Source organism: Citrus sinensis, chromosome 7 (assembly GCF_022201045.2).
Source record: "Citrus sinensis cultivar Valencia sweet orange chromosome 7, DVS_A1.0, whole genome shotgun sequence".
Lineage (NCBI taxonomy): Eukaryota > Viridiplantae > Streptophyta > Magnoliopsida > Sapindales > Rutaceae > Citrus > Citrus sinensis.
The window spans coordinates 12,026,861-12,048,972 of record NC_068562.1 but is presented as its reverse complement, the minus strand read 5'-3'; the positions used below and the strand labels follow the sequence as shown (position 1 = coordinate 12,048,972).

The 22,112-nt window shown below is 30.4% G+C and overlaps 2 protein-coding genes and 1 pseudogene across 9 annotated transcripts in view; 2 read left to right on the top strand and 1 right to left on the bottom strand.

Annotated features, from left to right (window-relative positions):
• The window catches only part of LOC102607529 (probable disease resistance protein At5g63020), a 155,549-nt gene that overhangs the window by 120,315 nt on the left and 13,122 nt on the right, over positions 1-22,112 (bottom strand). The window lies entirely within an intron of this gene.
• Positions 10,380-22,112, top strand: part of LOC102612592 (protein FAR1-RELATED SEQUENCE 6-like) — a 58,621-nt gene continuing 46,888 nt past the window's right edge. Inside the window, exon 1 of one of the 2 annotated variants that reach the window (XM_052444849.1) lies at positions 10,380-10,541. The gene's annotated coding sequence lies outside the window, so the exon portion shown is untranslated. The remainder of the gene's footprint in view (positions 10,542-22,112) is intronic. The other variant, XM_052444850.1, reaches the window with a different exon arrangement.
• On the top strand, positions 14,275-16,934 carry LOC102618271 (uncharacterized; annotated as a pseudogene).

Here is a 22,112-nt window from a genome sequence, read left to right as displayed (position 1 = left end):
AACTTAGTTAATTGTGATTAATAAATGTTTTTTTCGTGCTTGTTATTCGTCAATTGATCGTAGTTCGTGTTTTGTAGTTGTAACTTGTAAGTTGTGATCTATGATTTGTTATATTAATATTTCGTAGTTATGACTTATTGTAATGATTATTCGAGGATTGTATTTTTAATTTTAATTAATTATTATTATGATCTATGGAATTAAATTTAATTAAATTTATGTATTGTTGTGTTATGAATTATGATTGATTATTGTGAAATAAAATATATAGTTGTGAAATTGTGATAAAATAATAATAAAATGTTAATTGCTCTCTTAATAAAAATTAATATGATTATGATTGTGAATATTATTATTAGTATTATGTTGGTGGGCTTAAAAAAGCACGTCGGGCACGTGGGCTTGAATAAAGCACGCTAGGCACGTGGGCTTTTTTAGGCACGCTAAAAAAAAAAAAAAGTTGGTGGGCTTTTTTTGGGCACGGCCCACGGCACGGCACGAGCACGGCACGAGAGGGCTCGTGCCGTGGGCCGTGCCAGGCTCAAGTGAAAAAAATGTAGGCACGGCACGGCACGGCCCATTGGCCATAGTTAGTCTTGACTACTCAATACTTGTCTTTAATAAAAGAGCCTACCCCACTTTTTTTTTTTGAAAGGGAGCCTACCCCACTTATATTCAAAAGATTCCACTTTCATACGTAGTTTTAAAAAAAATCCATTTTAATTTGTTGATTAATAAAATAATCCAGCTGGTTGTTTTGTCACTTTTGCTTTTGTGGAATATGATCTAGCTTTTTCTTGTTAGCATTAATTTGCAAAAAAATATAAGAAAGGCCGGTAACGTTAAAAGTAAAAACAATTAAGGCATTTTAAAATAATTTAATCTATCTCTTAAAGAACAATTTAATCTATTCAAAAGATTAATAATATAAAAAAAAATTAATTTTTTTTAATAATTTTAAAAATGTAATTATTAATTTATCATAAATAAATTTTTAAGTAAAATAGCTTTTTAAATTAATAAAATATATCTTACGCATATATAATATTCAAAATACTCTAAATTTTTTATATATTCATTTTAATAGTACGTTTGTATTTATTATAAAATTTACTTTAATTTAATAAAATGTGTCTGATAGATTGTAAAATATTAAAACATATTTTAAATATTGATAGTATATTTATTTTAGGAATATATTTTTATTTATTGTAAAATTTTAGATTCAAAATCGTTAAATTTAGGACAAAATGTATTATGGTCAAAAGAGAGTTTTGAAGTCATTTCCCTTAACCTTAGGTATAGTTTTTACTTTTCTCTATATGAAATATTACTATAGCACTAATGGTGCGTTTATTAGACAGAAATCGAAATGAACTGAAATCAGAGTGAGCTGAAATGGGAATAGAGAATATGAATCATAATAATTTGTTTACTTGAATTGTAATAATCAAAATCAAAATGAGTTACATTATTAAAAATTACTAAAAAGACATTAATTAACTATTGTCATAATTATTAATTTTTATTTTAATTATTGTGATTATTTTTATTCAAAAAATTATTATTATTAGTAATTATTATCAATCTTAATAATAATAATAATATTAACATTAATATATTAATTAATTATAATAATTTTTATCAATAGTAATAATAATAATAATAATAAAATCATCATCATCATTGGAGGTATCATTATCGGCGACAATTGCTATTGTTGGATAACGAACAATGAAGATGAAGTTAGCGTTGTCAATAATTCTTATTCATCAATCCAAAAAATAAACACACTATGAATGTCTAAATCATTTAACTCGCTTTTTTCCTACTAAAATCAATTTGCATATAGATTCCATTAATAATTAATATTCTTTATCTTTTTTTTTCAACCTTATAATAATCATCATCTATGTTTCTAGCTGTAAAAGAAATCATTCATCGAACTTTTTTCCTACTAAAATTAATTTGCATAGAGATTTCGTTAATCATTAATATTCTTTGTCCTTTTTTTCATCATTATAATCCATTTTATTCTAATTCTCAAATTACATTTTGCCAAGTAAACATTAGTTTTATTCTCATTCCCTATTTCATGAAGTAAACACACCATTAATTAAGAATTGTGTTAACGAGGTTTTATAAAAAGTTTACCCCTACTAAGAAATTATAACAATAATTTGACTAAAGTTTCAAGGGCTACTACTCGTGCTAATATTTTAGGTGGAAACTTATTCGAATGCAAAATTATAGACAATACAATTGAACACATACCAAGTGAAATTCCACTAATGAGAAAATATTACATCAAATTCATTTCAATTTACAATCATCTTTTACAACAAATAGGTGGAAAAATCATTAAAAGCACATTGACAGACACAAATGAACTAATACACTCACATATCTTCCAACAACACATCCATTCACTGAATACATAATCAAAAAGAGCTCTATCAGCTATCAGGAATATCCTTTGCTCTTTCATAAATTTCTTCTCTGTACATTTTTAATTGACATATTATTTAAATCAATAATATTAAATAAAGCTTCTCCACCGATTTTCACATATACCCTAAATATTTAGAGAATTGATCGTGTAAATTTTTAAATTTTTAATAAAGATGTTAAGATTTTTTTTTATCATTATGTTTTTTGAATAGTAATTAAAAATAATTTTAAAATTTTTTTATAAATAGAAAATAATATATATAATTTAATCTATCTAATAGATTAGTAATATTAATTTTTTAATATTTGAAGTAATTTCAAAAATATAATTATTAATTTATCATAAATAAATCTTTAGGTTAAATGGTATTTTAAATTAATAAAATATGAATATCTCACATATTTTATTAAAATTATTTTATGTAATACTTAAAATACTCTAAATTTTCTAGATATTCATTTTAATAGTATGTTTTTATTTATTATAAAATCTATTTTAATATAATAAAATATATCTAATGGATCATAAAATATTTTAAATTATTTTAAATATTGATATTATTTTAAAATAGATATTATTTATATTTCTGCAAGATCTTCTCTACACTTTCTAACTCTTTTGTTATTGTTATATTCTTATTTATGCTATAATATGTCTTAAATTTAAGGAGTTTAGATAAACACAAAAATTAGTACACACTGCAATATAATGGTCCCCAAATTTAATCCCAAATTAAATTAGCGACATTAGATGCGGCTCCACATTTGAAAATGAAAAGTATGCTCTTCAATTATTAAGAGCATGAAAGGGAATGCAGAAAAAAAAAACAATTATTAAGAGCATGACCTGGAAGATTGTGAATGAGCACTTGCACAATTAAATTATCGGAACAGAATTGTAGGGGCCACCAACTTGTGAATATCGGTACAATTATTGAGGATTGTAGGGGCCACCAATTTATAAATATCTGAACAATTTTAAAAAGACTACAATTTGTAGTTTAATAAAAAAGTCTACAGTCCTATTATACAGTATTAAAAATAAAAAATAAAAGAGCCTACCCCACTTTTTTTTTTTTGAAACTGGAAACTTCATTAAAGGGCAAAGATTACAGAGAAGAAAATAACCAAGGAGGTGGAACATGATTCCACTCCTCAAAGCCTGACAAAGAACCCCCCACCCGAGCAGTAACATGGGCGGCAGTGTTCGCAGACCTTCGAACAAAAGAGAACTCAATATCTCCTATAGACTTAGCTAAAGCTAGACAATCATCAAGAATAAGACCATACCCATTAGGACAAGAATAGCTTGCTGTGAGAGCTTTAAAAACCTGAATGCAGTCCAATTCTACTACAACACAAGACAAATGTCGCTTCTTAATCCAGCTGAGGATCTCACGCACACCAAGCGCTTCAGCATCCCTTGCACCAAAACTACCCAGGACAGATGCACAGCAAGCTGCCACAAAAAGCCCATCAGAGTTGCGAATGACCCCTCCATAACTCACTTTTCCCTGAGCTGAAAATGTTGCGGCATCAACATTACACTTAAGCCAACCTAACTGAGGAGGTGTCCAGCAAATTGCCCCATGACAGCCTTGGAAACAAGTAGCATTATGGACCTCAGATTTCTGCCTACCCCACTTATATTCAAAAGAATCCACTTTCATATGTAATTTATCAAAAAAAAATCCATTTTAATTTGTAGTTTTATAAAAGATTCCAGCTGGTTGGGTTTGTCACTTTTGCTTTTGTGGAATATGATCTAGCCTTTTCTTGGTAGCATTAATTTGCAATAAAATAAAAGAAAGGCCGGTAACGTTAAAAGTAAAAACAATTAAGGCATTTTAAAATAATTTAATCTATCTCTTATAAAAAAAATAATTTAATCTATCTAAAAGACTAATAATATTAAAATTTTTTAATATTTGAAATAACTTCAAATATGTAATTATTAATTTATCATATTTTTTAGGTAAAATAACATTTTAAATTAATAAAATATATCTCACGCATTATATTAAAATTATTTTATATAATATTCTAAATATTCTAATTTTTTTATATATTTATTATAAAATCTACTTTAATATAATAAAATGTGTATGATAGATTGTAAAATATTAAAACGTATTTTAAATATTGATATTATATTTATTTTAGGAATATATTTTTATTTATTATAAAATATTAGATTCAAAATCTTTAAGTTAATTAGGACAAAATGTATTATGATCAAAAGAGAGTTTTGAAGTCCTTTCCCTTAACCTTAGGTGTAGTTTTTATTTTTCTATGTATGAAATATTACTTTAGCACTAATGGTGCATTTATTATATAGAAATCGGAATAGACTGGAATCGAAGTGAGTTAAAATGGGAAAGGAGAATAGGAATCATAATAATTTGTTTACTTAAGCTATAATAATCAGAATCAAAATGAGTTAGATTATTATAAAATACTAAAAAGACATTAATTAACTATTATCATAAATATTAATTTGAATTTTAATTCTTGTGATTATTTTTATTCAAAAAATTTTATTACTAATAATTATTGTTAATCTTAATCTTAATAATAATAATAATAATATAATAATTAATTAATTAATTAATTAATAATGATAATAATAATGATAATAATAATAATAATAATAATGATAATAATGATAATAATAATAATAATGATAATAATAATGATAATAATGATAATAATAATAATAATAATAATAATAATGATAATAATAATAATAATAATAATGATAATAATAATGATAATAATAATAATGATAATAATAATGATGATAATAATAATGATAATAATAATAATAATGATAATAATAATGATAATAATAATGATAATAATAATAATAATAATAATAATAATAATAATAATGATAATGATAATGATAATAATAATGATAATAATAATAATGATAATAATAATAAAAATCATAATAATGATGATGATAATAATGATGATGATAATAATAATGATGATCATAATGATGATGATGATGATGATGATGATGATGATGATGATGATAATAATAATAATAATAATAATAATAATTGTCATCATCATTATTGGTGACAATTGCTGCTGTTGGATTGCAAACGGTAAAGATGAAGTTAGCGTTGTCAATAATTTTGATTCACCAATCCAAAAAATAAACACACTATGACTGTCTAAGGACTTGTTTGAGGTTAAGGTACTGTGGCTTTTAAGCTACAGCTGCTGTGGAAAAAAAGTTATAACTATAAAAAAAAAAATAATATATAGCAAATATAAATTTTTAAAAAATTATTAAAGATGTAATATATTTTCTATGATACATGTGAAAAATCATATCAACATAACTTTCAATCTGCAGCAGCTAGTATTTACCAAACACTTCAGTGTTGTAACTTAAAATCTATGGCTGCCCAATCTCAATTCCAAACGCACTCTAAATCATTTAACTCATTTTTTTTTCCAACTAAAATCAATTTGCATAGAGATTCCATTAATAATTAATATTCTTTATCTTTTTTCTTCGTATAATAATCATCATCTATGTTTCTAACTGTAAAAGAAATCATTCATCTCACTCTTTTCCTACTAAAATCAATTTGTATAGAAATTTCGTTAATCATTAATATTCTTTATCCTTTTTTTCATCCTTATACTAATCATCATCTGTTTTTTAAAAGAAAACAATTTCTAAAGGTATATGTTTCTTTATTTGTGTGCAATAATTCTAATAATATAGAAGTGCAAAATATTTGATTTAAAAAATTTCTAACAAATGCAAATATAATTGTAGGTTAATAATATTTAAATATTTTAAAATGTAAATAATATAGTTATACTTATTGTAAAGATTTTAAAAAATCTTAAAGTTAAATAATTTTTATATTAATAAAAAAAACTCACGTATTAATATATTAAAATTATTTTACATTCAAAATTCTTTAAATTTTTGTGAATTTATTTTAATATTATATTCTTATTTTATAGAAAATTTATATTAATTTAATAAAAGATGTCTAATAGATTGTAAAACATAACTATTTTTTTGGATTGAAAGTATTTAAAATGTGTATATTATCACATATATTTTAATATTATATTTTTATTTATCATAAAATATTTGAGTCTTTGTTTTTTGTTAATAGAATTAAAGGATATTATTTGAATCTCAGTCACTTATTGAAATCTTAAAAATAATAAAATTATAACCAAAAAAATTAGGGATGGCAATGGGGAGGGGAGGGGAGGGGACCAATCTCCCCATACCCATCCCCGATATTTTGCGAATGTCCCCGTCCCCGTCAGAATTGCTTGAGAGAATCCCCATCCCCTCCCCGAATAATAACAGGGGATCCCCGAGGGTCCCCGGTCCCCGAATAACTAATAGTCTAATACATTTTTTTTATTTTCGATTTTAAATTAATCATATTAAAATAAAAAATTCAGATAAAAATAAAGTTCAAAATATATCTTACATTAATATTGATCCATTACAAAGTCACATTCAAAATATAAATTATTAAAATAATTATCTTTGTCAATGACTCAATCTTCATAATCCTACAATAAAAAGAAAAAAAATTATTTTTATATCGACAATAAAATAAATGAAATAAATGTAGATACTTAATTAATATTTTTAATAAAACTATTTACCTCCTGCTCGTCCTGCTCCTCCTGTTCTTCCTCGAGAAATGTGGCAAATTGAGAGATAGCCTCAGATTTCAAACCTAAAACAATGAAAATGATATAAGTAAAGTAACTTATAAGTGTAAATATTAATAACTGTATAATATAATTACAATGTAAAATAAACTCATACTGCTATTGTAAGCTCGTAACCAACTTTGACAGCACATTAAGGCCTCCAATGTGCTTGGATGAAGTTTGTTACGGTGTGGGCTCACAACTCTACCACCGCTGCTAAAAGCTGATTCAGAAGCAACTGTTGTAATTGAAATTGCCAAAATATCTCTAGCAATTCGAGCTAATGTAGGATACCTATTAGCATTTAATAATATAAATATTGTAATATTTATTATTTTTAACAATATTTATAATTTTGTTATTTATTTATTAGTAATTTTAAAAATAAAAATAAAAATAAAAATTAAAATGGGGAAATGGGTAGGGGATGGGGATTCCACCTCATCCCCGTCCCCTCCTCGAATAAAAAATTGGGTAAAAAATTATCCCCGTCCCCTCCCCAAATAAAAAATTGGGTATAAAATTATCCTCGTACCCTTCCCGAATAGGGAAAATTCCCGAGGGTACCCGTCCCCTTGGGGATTTTTGCCATCCCTAAAAAAAAATTAGAGTGTTGAAGGGTAAAGTATATGAGATGACCAATTTCACATAAAATAAAAATTAGGGAAACTTGCTTTGTCCTTTTTCGGTCTTTCACACGAAAAAAAAAATGAAATATTATTCTCTCATAAAATAGCAATCTTTAAAATACTTTAAATAATTATAAACATCAATTTATTCTATTTTTATTAAAAAGATAATAAAAAATCACCAACATAACTTATTTTTCTTTTATTTTTTAAATAAAATTAAAATAGATTTGAAGTTTATAATGATTTAAGAGATATTTTGAATATTATTATTTCGGAATAGAGATTATCTGAATTTTACCAATACTAAAAGCGGTGAGCCACTTGTCTTCAATAATTCAAAAAGATCAATGGACATAGAATGAATGAACGAAGAAATGAGTGGTGATGGCACCGATCATCGTCATCAACAACGAGAGAATATGATTCCTGACAAAATAGACTATGTATTCAAGGTAGTGGTGATCGGTGACTCGGCCGTGGGCAAGTCTCAGATTCTTTCGAGATTCACCAAGAATGAGTTTTGCTTTGAATCGAAATAAACCATTGGCGTCGAGTTCCAAACCAGAACTGTCACCATCAACCTCTAGATCATCAAAGCCCAGATCTGGGACACTGCCGGCCAAGAAAGGTTTGTCTTTCCGTATCACGAAATAGGGTCCAAAGCTGAATGAAAGTTATTTAACCATTAAGTAGGGTTTCATAGTATCTTCTTTGAGATCGAGGCCCTTGCTTGATCTTCTGCTCAAGTTTCGTTGTTGAGTGTTCAAAATTCATTTTTTGTTTACTAAGAAAATGGCCATAATGTTCGATCACCATCAATGGGGAGTTGCATTTGGCATCTTAGGTAAAACATATAACATGTCTGCTTACCTTCGCCTTCCATTTTTGTTCATTTTGGTGCTTTTTGGTTCCCCCTTTTTTTTTGCCTTTCAGAAAAAGGAAAGCGACCATATTTCTGAGTCATATGAATTCTCGTTTTCATTACTCAAACATCTAGTTTTGGCATGGTTTATATATATTTTGCAATATTCCACTCAATTAATTTTAAGTGTCTGTGGTCAGAATGATGACTGACCTTCCTCATAAAAAGATATGATTAATCTTTTATTTTGTATATATTTTTTAGTTAAAATTCAGTTCAACCATAATACATTTTTCAATAATTTAAAGTAGGACTTAAAATATGTTTAATTTAACTTAATTACTGGCATTCAAAACCTTGTGACATAGAGGGTTGGGAATCAATACAGCAAACGAAAATTAAGAATGCATGGATTTATGGCGTTGAGCATTTAGAAAATTAAAGCAAAAGCAAAGGAAAAAAATGACAATTTAAAAAGGTGTTTTACATCACACCATTTGCACCGGGCACTTTGTTTCGATGAAAGGACGTGAGTGACTTGGGCATGAAAAACCCACAGTCAATTCAACCATTTAAAGTCCTTGTAATTTGTCCACCAAATTATTCTCAGTCAATTCAAAAATGCATGCTGTTTAAGCCTTTGATATGAAAAGTCAACTACGGTAACTAAGTCAAAGATTAAAACAGTAGAATGAATGGAAATTCTGAAATAAATGTACAAGTCAACAAGAAATTAGAAAAGATTTCCACACTACATGAGAATAATTTTCTATTTATTTTTATCCTTAAAAAATGATTTTAACTAATACAATCAAATGCTGTAAAAAAACAAATTCGCTTTAATCATCTAACAATTGTTTTTATACTAACGCAAATACATATTGTAAGTTTGTATGTCTGCATTTTCTTCATAATTTGCAGGAGACAAGACAAATGAAACTAAATTCACAATAATTACCACAGAATGCATAATTGAAAAATTGATTCACATCATTCTCAAATAGAACAAGTAATACTTTGTGACTGTCTCGACAAGAAAAAAAATTAATAAACAAAAAACTGGCTCACTTTGTCAAGCAACTGTAAGCATGCAGTAACACCAGCAATAGAAACTGATGATGCAGATTCAATTATACAGATGACTTTGCACTCCTTTAGCTGAAGAGAAATGGGGCATTTTCGTACTTTTAGCAATTAGAAATAACATTTGAGTCCCAAATTTTTAGAGAGACAACGCAAATAAAATTGTATATAATTATTTTTCAAACAGGTACCTGATGACGAGAAAAGATGATAACTTAGATTAGCAGGTTGTGTTTATTCCGTATTATGTCAAAATTGAACTGATCCAAACTCAACATATTTATTAATCTCATAAAAGATCTCAGATTTTATACCTATCCATCGTCACCTATTTAACTAAATTAAAATTTCTTCTTAATAATCACATTTTTAACATGTTATTGTTATTTTCTTTTACAAATTTTAGCTGGATGCACTCGTACAATTTTGTAAATTGAAACGCAGCATGCATGGGTGCTAAGTAATAGACTTTGCAAATTATTAAGCCAGATTATATAAGAAAAAACATAAGGATCTCAATGGGGTTTTTCCCCCCAAAATGAAAGACAAAAGTTTTTGAGATTTTGATATTTTATCGAACACATTAAAAATCTGAAAAAAAAACAATGATTTTAACAGAATTATCAAATCAGCGAACACATTAGGTAATCAACGAACGGGAAACTTTTGGTCAATCAAAGTTTCAGCCTCGAAGGCTGCTGAGTCACCCCAATGTCGCAATTAACATCACAGTGGCAAAAACCCTGATCCCATATCTCACTAAAATTTCTTTTGCGCTACTAATTTATCAACCTAAGGTATGTTTCGTTTGAATTTCAAAGTGTTTTTCGAAACGTGTAAACGGGTTTATGTATCATTTTTCAGTTCTTGTTCGGACTTGTTTGTTTTAATGCTCGTTACGTTTCAGAAGTTTGATTTTAGTTTGCAAAATTAAAATGGGTATCTTTGCAGAGGTAGTTTTATCATTTATGAGGCCTTGTTGAATAGTATAGAGCATTGGGGCTTGATTTAAGAAACTTGTTTTAGCTTACAAGTGGAGCTTAATCTTCCTTAGTTAAGAGATTATTAGAGTTAGTTAGGAGAAGATTGAGTTGTGTATTTAATATTGAAAAACTTTGTACGATTGAGTTTTTTAGGGAAAAACATCTCAAAAAGCTTTGCTTTAGCTCTAGTTCAAAAAGATGGAGATGGGGTTTTATCATATAGGATTGTACGCTAACTCCATCAATAAGTGAAAAATGAAGAAAAAGAGAATGAGAACCAAATTCTTATTGTTGACCTCAAATTTTGTGTCTTAATAAATTCCTTATTTCGTAAACCTTCTGGAAATAAGTTTCTCTGTTGTTGTTTTTCTCCGGCTCCTGCTTCCTTTTTTGTGTTTCAATGTAACTGAATACGAGATGTGATTTGTAAAAGGAGTTAATTTTGTTTGATTTATACCATGGGCTGTCAGTTTAAATAATTTTTTTATGTGTAGTTTATGTTCATAATCTTCTCATTGAAGGAAAGCTGTGGATACAAGGACTCAACAATTATCAGAATCAGATTCAAGTTTTGTGCTGTTTCAAGCTCTTCAATTGTCTAGTTAAATTATTATTTGATTAAATTTTCATTGATGATTTAATCTGTTCTTTGGTATGGCGTAAAAGAAGGTATTGGGTTTAATCCGTTCCTTGGTATGATGTGAAAAAAAAAAAGGCATTGGGTTTAGTGACTGAAATTTTGTCCCACATGATGTGTGCTCATTTGTACCAATATTTAATTCAATCGTCTATGACATGTCTGTTTGTTCTCTGGCAGTAGCATGTTGGTAAAGCAGTTATGAAATATGAAGCTTTGTGAAAGTAACTGTATGATTATATTATCATTCCTTGAACTGATTTTGCTTTTTCTCCTTAAAGCTCACTTTATTGAACATCCATTGTAGATGGATGAAGTTTCTCTCAACACCGAACCAGTAGGTGATGATGACACTGATGATGTTGAGGTCGTAGGAGATTGTGCGATGACTGAATATGTTGGACAAACTGGGATAATCCAAAATCCATTGAATCCTGCTGTTGGAATGGAGTTTGAGACGTATGATGACGTATATTACTTTTATAATTGCTATGCCAAGGAACAGGGTTTTGGTGTTAGAGTTAGCAATACATGGTACCGAAAGAGTAGAGAAAAGTATAAAGGAAAGCTCAGCTGTAGTAATGCAGGCTTCAAGAAGAAAAGCGAGGCAAACCGCCCAAGACCAGAAACAAGAACGGGCTGTCCAGCAATGATAAAGTTTAGGTTGATGGAAACCAAAAGGTGGAGAATCATTGAAGTCGAGCTTGAGCATAACCACTTGTTAAGCCCAAGAAGCGGGAAGTTTTACAAGTCTCATAAGCACATAGGTATTGGAACCAAAAGAACATTGCGCTTAGATGGTGCTGAAGAAGTTAAAAAAATTAGACTGTTTCGAACTCTTATCATTGATGCCGAGGGAAATGGTAATGTAGATGCCAATGGAGTATTTGGAAATGATGTTAATAGCTCAAATCAATTGATACTACATGCTTGACAGAAAGATATGATGCAACGCTGGTTTCGTTCATTGGGGTGAATCATCATGGACAATCAGTGCTGTTGGGCTGTGGTTTACTTGCCAGTGAGACTATCGAATCATATACATGGTTGTTTAGGGTGTGGCTTACATGTATGTTAGGACGCTCTCCACAAACAATCATCACTGACCAATGTAGATCTTGCAAACTGCTGTCGGCGATGTTTTCCCAAGAGCTTATCATTGTTTTTCATTGTCATGCGTCATGCAAAAAATTCCAGAGAATCTCCAAGGATATTTTGAATATGAAGCTATTAGTGCTGCATTGCATAGAGCAATTTGTCACTCTCTGAGGCCTGAGGAATTTGAGACAGCTTGGGAGGACACGATTCAACGTCATGGAATAAGGGATCATGGATGGATTCAAACTTTATATGAGGATCGTAAAAGTTGGGCTCCTGTTTATTTGAAGGAAACATTTTTATCAGGAGTGTTTTCATTCCTGCTGAGTGAGGTTTCTACTTCATACTTTGAAGGATATCTTGATAAGAATACTCCTTTGAAAGAATACTTAGACAAATATGATCAAGCACTGCAGGCGAATTATCAACTGGAAGCCTTGGCAGATATGGATTCAAGAAATTCAAGTTGTATCCAGAAACCAAGATGTTACTATGAATTTCAACTCTCAAAAGTGTACACAAATGAACTGTTAAGGAAGTTTCAGACGGAGGTGGAGGCTATGTACTCTTGCTATAGCACAAAACATGTCAGTGCTGATGGACCTATAACATACATAGTGAAGGAAGAATTTGAGGTTGGTAGCAACGAGAAAGATTCAAGGGCTTTCGATGTTTTGTACAATGCCTCCGACTTGGAGGTGCTTTGTGTTTGTGGGTTGTTCAATTTCAGAGGATATTTATGCAGACACATTCTTTGTGTTCCAAACCAGAGTGGTATGGAGGAGATCCCATCTCACTACATTCTTTCTCGATGGAGAAAAGATGTTAAACGCTCTTATGTTCTTGATCACAGCTGCAGTGGCGTTGATATTAAAAATCCGGTGCACAGGTATGATGATTTGTACAAACGCATGGTGCAGGTCGTCGAGGAAGGCAGGCAATCTCAAGATCGTTACAAGGTTACTTTACAAGCTTTGGATGAGATATTGAACAAGCTTCATCTTGTAGAGGATCATCAAGTGTAATTTATGTAGTTGAGAGCTCTAGATTTTGTAGATTGAGCTTTAAGCCTCTGTATGACGTATTTGATTTCCCCTTTGTTGTAATTTAAATAAGAGTAATGATACAGCCACAAACTCTTGTACAAACTTATTTTGTACAAATTGATGTGGCATGATAAGATTGGTTGAATTAAATATCACTTGGCCCACATGATTTGTTTTTATTAATTTATATTTTCATTCAACCAATGAATTAATGCCACGTCAGTTTGTACAAAATAAGTTTGTACAAGAGTCTGTGGCTATATCATTACTCTTTAAATAATAATATTGCTGCGGAAAGCCTTTGGTCCGAGTGAATGGATAGCATGACTCTTGAATAAAACTACAGATTTTAATTAAGATGGGTATGAAGATAAGTAATATTAATGGAAAAACTAGAGAATGAAATTCTTGGAAATAAAAAAAAAAATCAATTCTTCCCCAAAAAAATTAAATTATGAGGTTGATAATAAAAAATTTTACAATAGCTTTCAATATTTTTAAGTTATTAATTTTCTGCAAAAATAAATGAAAAAAAAAATAATTACTTTGTTGTTCTGTTGGATATGACTTAAAGTAAGAAATGGAGTTTGATTACATATAAGGAGCTAAATAATTGATTTTACCTTCAAGAAAAAAATAAAAAAAAGAGCATTTCTTTGTCGTCGTATTTTTCTAATAGCATTTAAAAAAAATTAAAGGCTGCAAATGACAATAAAATATTCTTTATTATTCTTTTTTCTTATAAAAAAAAGGTTAATAGTGATATCTCTTTCCTATTTTACCCTCGCAAACTAATTAAATTTGCTAATGCAATACCCTATTAAAACCCGCACTTTCGCTTTCCCTCTTCCATTTTGGCGCGCGATCTTCTCAATTCCAAAAGCCAAAAGGTCAGTCAGCTCTCTAAATCCATGGAAATAAACCGTTAATTGTGGCATGTTGTGGCTGAAAATTTTGCATCTGACCTGTCGCTTGTTCCTCTCGAAATGTGAAATCTTCTAATTTTGATTTTTGAGACAAATTTGAATTGAGTTCTTCTGATTCGATATGTCGATCTCTTGTTATACAATTCGTTTGTGTGATAGAATGCTGTGCTTCACTTCCTTTGCGTATAATTGCAAATTTTTTGAGTTCTGTTTCTCTTGGAATTTAGGTTTGCTTCCAAAGAGCATAACTTATTAATTTGTACAGGAGCTTCTGAAATAATGAAAGTTTCTTGCTTGACTCCTGAATTTGGAGTTCTTTCTCTGACCAATTTTTTTCTTAATGGTTAATTAGTTTTTGATTGAGGCTTGGTTTTTTCTGTGCATGCCATTTGTTTGCTTTCGTGCCCTCATTTCATTTGAGTTCAAATTTTCTCCATATTCATTTTGCGTGTCTCCATTTTGTTTCTTGTTTACAAAGGAGATGAAGAGTTAAGTTGGAATTTACAATTAGCTGCTCGTGATCTAATTTTCACTCGTTTTTTGTTTGGGACTAGGTCTGAGCTAATGGATGACCAAAACTCTGTAAAATTCTATGAACAATGAACCTTTGGATTTTCAATGGATTGAATGAGTATCTATTGGCATCATCATTTTCAAAATCTGTTGTATGGAAGCTTTTACTCGGTTCTGTCAAGCATAGTAAAGCATGGAACTTCACCTAAGAAGGCAATTCACCGGGATGGCTTTCGGATTTTTAAGTTGAATATTCTTACTGCATTTTATTTGGCTGCGTGCATTAGGATTGTTTACTTAAAACTTTTTGTTGTGGAGGTAAATGGAATATTGGCTTGGCATGTGATGAGGTGGTGATGCAAAGACTTTAGATCGGAAGAAATGCCCTTAACTTTGCAAGATGATTATAGACCTGTGAATTAACTGGTGAGACTACAAGAAAGCTTTCTATAACAAATGAGGGACCTGTATTGATTCTCATCAATAAATATTAAAGTTGAGGACAAAATGCAATTTGTGCTTGGACAAATACACTGCATCTGATTTGTTTAGTCTTCTTGATGTTTTTGTGCTAATTTCTAATTGCTTAAATGCTTCTGTAAGTTGCACTATATTAAACATTTTCCCAAGTTAAGGAGGAAAAGCATGTGTTCTTTTCAAAATTTCAAGCCATCCTTCAGTTTTTAGCTTTCTAGGATAGTGTTTGGAGTATTAGTTTGTAAGATCGGCATCTAATATTTTTCTTGTCTATTTATCTTAATACTTTCCTTCTCTATCCTTGTAGCGCTTTCAACTATTTTCCTGATAAGTGAGGATACAGACAGAGGGATGAAGTTCAAAGCATTTCTCACAGAGAATGGAGTAAATCTCTTAGAAAAGAGATTTATACCTGCCCTAGACAAAATGGGGAAGGCACGCCACCTCTTCCTCACAAGAGAGAAAGCTCACTTCCTCCACAACCTTCTCAGTGGTGAAGGGATTCGATGCTTTGCCCAGTTTCACAAGGAAACTCTCTTTGATGATTACTGCATCTCAAGTCAAAATAAGGACTGCATTGCCTTTGCCATAGACATATCTCTTCTTCAGCGTGCTGTTCGAAGTAGTGTCAGTATTTGCTCTGAAATTGGTGCAGCTGGATCCGCTGCCAATCGCCTCCAAATAAAATTGGTGAAGAAGCTGCCTCCAAATTGTACTCGAGCAATGCCTCTCACACTTTTGAAACCAAGGGGTACAAATCTGCAGTAATCCAAGATGTTCCAATTTCAAAACCATTGTCAAGGGCTCAAGTACTTGAACTTCAGGCTGCTTTAGATATGGCTCAAGATTTACCTCCGACTCTGGTTCAGGTTCCGGATTTGAATAAGCTGCAGAATTTCGTAGACTGAATGAAACATGTTGGTGATTTGTTAAATGTCTCCATTTGCAAATATGGGGATCTCCATTTGCAAATATCAACAACTCTGATCACACGAGGTGCTGAGTTTAGAAAATTGTTGGTTATTGGAGAGAAAGCTGTAGCTCCATCTGAGGACCGAAATTTGAGTGCTCAGACTCGATCAGAGAGGGCAATATCCAGAGGGGATGCTCAATCTGTGCAAGTGAGCATGAAGCACTTTTCAAAAAGCCTCCAGTGTCACTTTGCAAAGCCGGATTGTGCATTCTATGGTATTGCTCCACAGGTTGCTTGCTTGACGGGGATATTCCAGTTCTTCATTCCTGGCATACGTGAAACTGATAAATCAATTTTGGGCCAAGCCGAAGTAGCATTGACTGCTGCCTCCTCACTTTTCATTCGTCAATTTCCGAATAGCATGGCTTTTCGGAATGTGTTCTATGCATGTACGTTGTGCTGGGTCCAATTAAATTAGGTATATTATTTATTTATATGGAAATTTTTTAATAGAAAAGATATACAGAAGATTTTTCTAGAAAAATTTAAATTTAAAGACTGTGTTGTAAAAGTGCATATATGATTTATTTATATGAAGATTTTTTAATATAAATCCAAACTTTTAAAAATTTAATTATTTATAAATTTAAGAGTTAATATAAATTGTGGCGCCTAGGCAACTACTTTAAGCATTATTTGATATTGCGATTGGGCATGCAGCTGTAACTTAAAACTACGTCACCTACTTCATTCTACACTTTTATAACAAGAAACTTGTAATACCAACAGATAATTTGGCCAATTTAGGTGTTGCGGTGGATTCTTTTACTTGATCGGTCTCATGTTGCTTTTCTTTTGCATAAGGTTGTTTTTAGGCGCCTGACTTTTAGTTCATCTAGCTTTTAGGCTGCCCGACTTTCAGTTCTTGTTATATTTTTATTTTGATTTTGATAAAATCTCCTCACTTTGGTGAGGATTTATCCCCCAAAAATAATAATAATAACAATAAAATATCACCTGTCGTAATTTTTAGCAATCTCACCCTCATTCATTGAGGGGCTTAGCTGCGTAGGACTTGACCAGACAAAAATAATTGGGCCAACTTTGAAACGTTGGACCAAAATCCAACTTGAAATGAAAGTCTGTAAGTGTCCAATTAGGTGAAATTTGGCTATAATGGTTTTAACGAGGGACTACTTCCTTTATTTCACGTTGAAAAAGAACTTAACAATAACTAACGTGTGGTGCTAGCTTTTAGTAGTACAACTGTACAAGATCTTTCCAATGTCATGCTAGATAGAAAAGTGTTGAAACTTGAAAATTAATTGAGAATGGAAATTAAATCATCATCTTGGGGAAGACATAATTAAGCAAAAACTTATACCATTAACAATGAGTCTCATTTGCACCACTTTCTACCCACCATTGACTTTTGGAACGAAATGACATTTTTTTGGAAACCCTAAAAGCTCCCGATAGTTTTTGGTGATGATAGCAAGATCTTTGTAGCATGGGATGGCTTTTATTTATGTGAAATATTTCTATACTAATTTATAACTCTTTCTTTTGAGTGTTCTCTTAAAATTAAACTAAAGTGTAATAAAGTTGGTGTTTGGTGCACTACTTTTTAGTACTTTTTGACAAAAGTTTTACAAAGTAAATTAAAGTCAAATTGTAAGAAGCATAAACATTGGTGCACTAGAACACAAGTTTTACGTCTTCATTGAAACATAAAGAGACTGAGAAATGGAATTACTCTCAGCACAATTCTTGCATAAGGTAAAAACTTACTGATTCAAAAAATTTTAGGCAGGAGAAATATTTTGTAGGAAACAAATAGAATGAACAGAACAATAGTAAATTTATTTCGTTTTCGACATAATCTATTTAATTTATTCCCATTCTTACCTTTGGCAGCAAGTCTATGTAATTACTAGTGGTAAGATAGAATCTGAGTCAAAACTGAAGATGAGATATTGGAGAAAACCAAATAGAGACGACCGATGATTGAACAACTTAAAACCAAATAGCAACCACTGATGATTGAACAACTTCAGTCTATTTCCTTTCCTCCAATTCTCACCTTTAGTTGCAACTATTTATCACAAAAGTTTCATTACCATTGTGAGTACAGGCAGACAGAACACCAACATAAGCTACCTCATTCGGTTTGATCGAAGCCCTAAGCATTTGGGAAAACATATCAAGAGCTTTATCACCATTGCCACTGATGGCAAGGCCAACAATCATGGTCGTCCATGTGAATTTGTCCTTTCAAAGCATCTTCCTGAATACCTTTTGAGCTTTCTCAACATCTCCGCATTTACAGTACACGTCTATCAAAACGTTCCCCGCAAATATATCATTCTTGACTTTGTTTTTGTCAGTATAAGTCTTTATCCATTCTCCCAGTTCTAGTGCCCCCAGATTCGCACGAGCTGTAAGAATGCTAACAATGGTAAACTCGTCTCCCATTATATTTGAAGTTTGCATCTCCTGAAAAAGTGTCAAAGCCTCTCTGAACCTATTCACTCGAAGGTACCCATCAATCATGGCAGTCCATAAGACATAATCTCGTTCTGGCATCTGATCAAAACACTATCGAGCTATATCGACTTGTCCTCTATTTATATACCCCGAAACAATGGCAGTCCAAGAAATTACATCTTTATTCTTCAAGTTCCCAAAAATCTCTAAGAGCAAAATCCATTTCTCCATGAGAGGAGTTCCTTATGCTTCAGCACTGGACAACAGTGAAAAATTCTCAAATATCTTAGAGGCATTTCCAGAGCACGTTTATATTTTGGTAGTGACAAACATGTTTTACAATTGTGTAGATATGGCAGGAGATGTTGATTCCGAAAAACTCCTACTAGGATGTTTGCTCACTTTTGCAAGGGGAGCAGTCTCATCGCAATCTAAACTTTAGTAATAAGTTGCCTTTTCTACCACTAAAGCAAATGATATTACAATTATTGAAGGTTGCAAAAAAATATTGTGGACGAAGAATTTCCTATAAGAGCTCGGTGTAAAACGAGACAACTATGTTATGTACTACGACAGTCAGAGTGTCGTTCAAAGAATTTGATATACCATTCGAAATTTAAGCATATTGATGTGAGGTATCGTTAGATACGAGATGTGCTTGAGAAGGAACATTTACAGCTTGAGAAGATTTACACAACGGAGAATGGGTTATGTATGATGACAAAGACATTATTCAAGGAGAAGTTGAAAAGCTATATGCAGAGAGTGGCCTTGTGGTGCCCCCCACATGATCTAAAAGGGGAAATTTACTGTATTCATCTCATTTAGAGGTCTAAAAGACTATGTAAGGATTGTTTGGTGTGCAATTATCACCAAGTTTGGACTTATAAATTTACCATTAAAAGTAGCTTTTTAAATGCTATAAAGAATAAAAGCAAGTGGCGGCTAACATTAAGAAAAGTAGAAGAAAATAACGAGAGAGAGAGAGAGAGAGAGAGACACAATGTTGATTCCTTTGGTTTTGGGGCAAGGGTTTCCATCTTTGGTCGGACAATCGAAAAAGTGAATTTAACTATTTTTCTCAAATTTAGATAATAAGTTGATAGCATTGCCTGATACACATCCTACTAATCTTAATTTTTTGTTTTATCCTCTTGTTGACTATTATTTAAGATACCTACTTATTAGAGACGGTTATTTGAGATACTTATTTATTAGAGATTGTTATTTTAGATATCTACTTATTAGAGAGACATATATTAAGCTGTATTGTAAGTCAATATTATTGAGAATCTAGATGTTGTTAACCTCTAGTGGTATATAGGGAAGAATTTGTGCTGTAATCCCATTAATACAGTAGAAGATTATATCAGACTAAGATACTGTGGTTTTTTTCTATTTTCGGTGTTTCACATAAAAATCTGTACCTCTTGTAATTTGTTTACTGTTTTGGATTGTATTGATTTATTTTTTACTTATTTATTTATGATACATATCATGTTTTAATCACACAAAGAGAAAAAGCGTTTTGTTTTCACTTAATTTGCAGTTGCTTGTATAAGCTCATTCTCGACAATCAGAATCTCATTTCCATGATTAACAAAATTACCTTCATTCTAAATTCTAAAATCCAACTTTGCCCTGATTAATTAATGAAAACATTAAAGAAAAAATAAAATTAAAATCCTGAAAATGAAATTGGACAACACCTAAAATCAAACCAGTAGCACCCATACCAAAGTCAAACTGCTGACAACTGGCCATGGACCTCGCATCAAGCAGCAGCACCTGCCGTCATTAGTGCAATAAACTAGTAGCTCCCCGAATCGCAGCCACAACATCTCCCATCGTTAGTACAACGAAACAACTTCTTCCTAAATTGAAACAGTAACACCTGACATTGCCAGAAATAATAGCCGTTGAAGCGTCGCAAGTCAATCTCACATGAAAGCAGCAGTCGATAGGCAGCCACTACAAAAACGATGATGATAATGATGATTTTTTTTTTTTTTGAAATGATGATGATAATGCTTCTTTGGGAAAAAAAATGATGATGACTATTATTCTTATTATTATTGTTATTTTTGGCATAATAAATAATTATTGTTGTTGTCATGTTTGTTATTATTAATTTTATCATTATTATTATTGAAATAAAGTAATTATTGTTATTAACAATAATTTTTTTGAATAATAATAATGTAACAAACAATAATGATAATATTATCATCATTATTATTTCTTTTTAATAATATGAAAAATATTATAATAAATATTAAATAATAATTATTAGAATAACAAACCAAGGGTATTTTAGTAACTTAAAATAATTCATTCCGATTCGAGGACAACATAAACACATCAACGGCAATACAACTTATTTCGATTTCAGTCTATTCTGATTACTGATAAGTAAATGAACCATAATTGTTTTTCTACCAATTATTTTATTTTATGTTAAATTATAAATTTAAATTATTTTTTTATCTATAACTAATTATTTTATTTTATGTTAAATTATAAATTTAGATTATTTTTTTATCTATAGGACAGTTAGAGATAATATTGACACACCAATACAATAGTAAGAACATTTGAACATACCAATATGGTTGCAGTACAGTATGTCAAAATGCCAATATAGTTGTTGCCAGTCAACTTAAGACTACTTGTAGAAGTTACCAACTTCAGTCCCCAAACCGTCTACCCTACAAACAGCATGGTGAGTGTTATAAAAAGTTTCTTTTCTTTTTGTTTTTAAAGAATAATTTATTTATTTATTTTTAAATGATTTTAGTTATTCAGATAATTGATTAATACTGAAAAATATATATTTAATAAAAATAAAAATTATTATTTTTATTTATTAATTGATATGCTCATAATTTTTTTTCATTTTTTATCTTAATTTTCTGTTAAATTATATTTTGATATTTTTATTTTAATTTATATTTTTATATTTTATTATTAAAAGCATATTTTAAGAATAAAGAAAAAATAAAAGAAAATCGACAGTAGAAGACATTAGGAAAAGAAATGTGGGCGGCCGAATTAATTAATTAATAAAAAGGACAGCGGCTACTTGCATTAATTTAAAAAAGGAAAAAAGATAAAGTTTGGAATCACGAGTGAGGCGGCGGCTTCTATTATAATGGAGAGCACTTGAATATATGCTAATCAGTAATTAAAATATGGTGAAATCAGAATTTGAGAACAACATAAGGATATAAGCAGTGACATTGAAGACGAGAGAGGGAGCTTGAGGTTGGGGGGAATGCACTCGTAAAG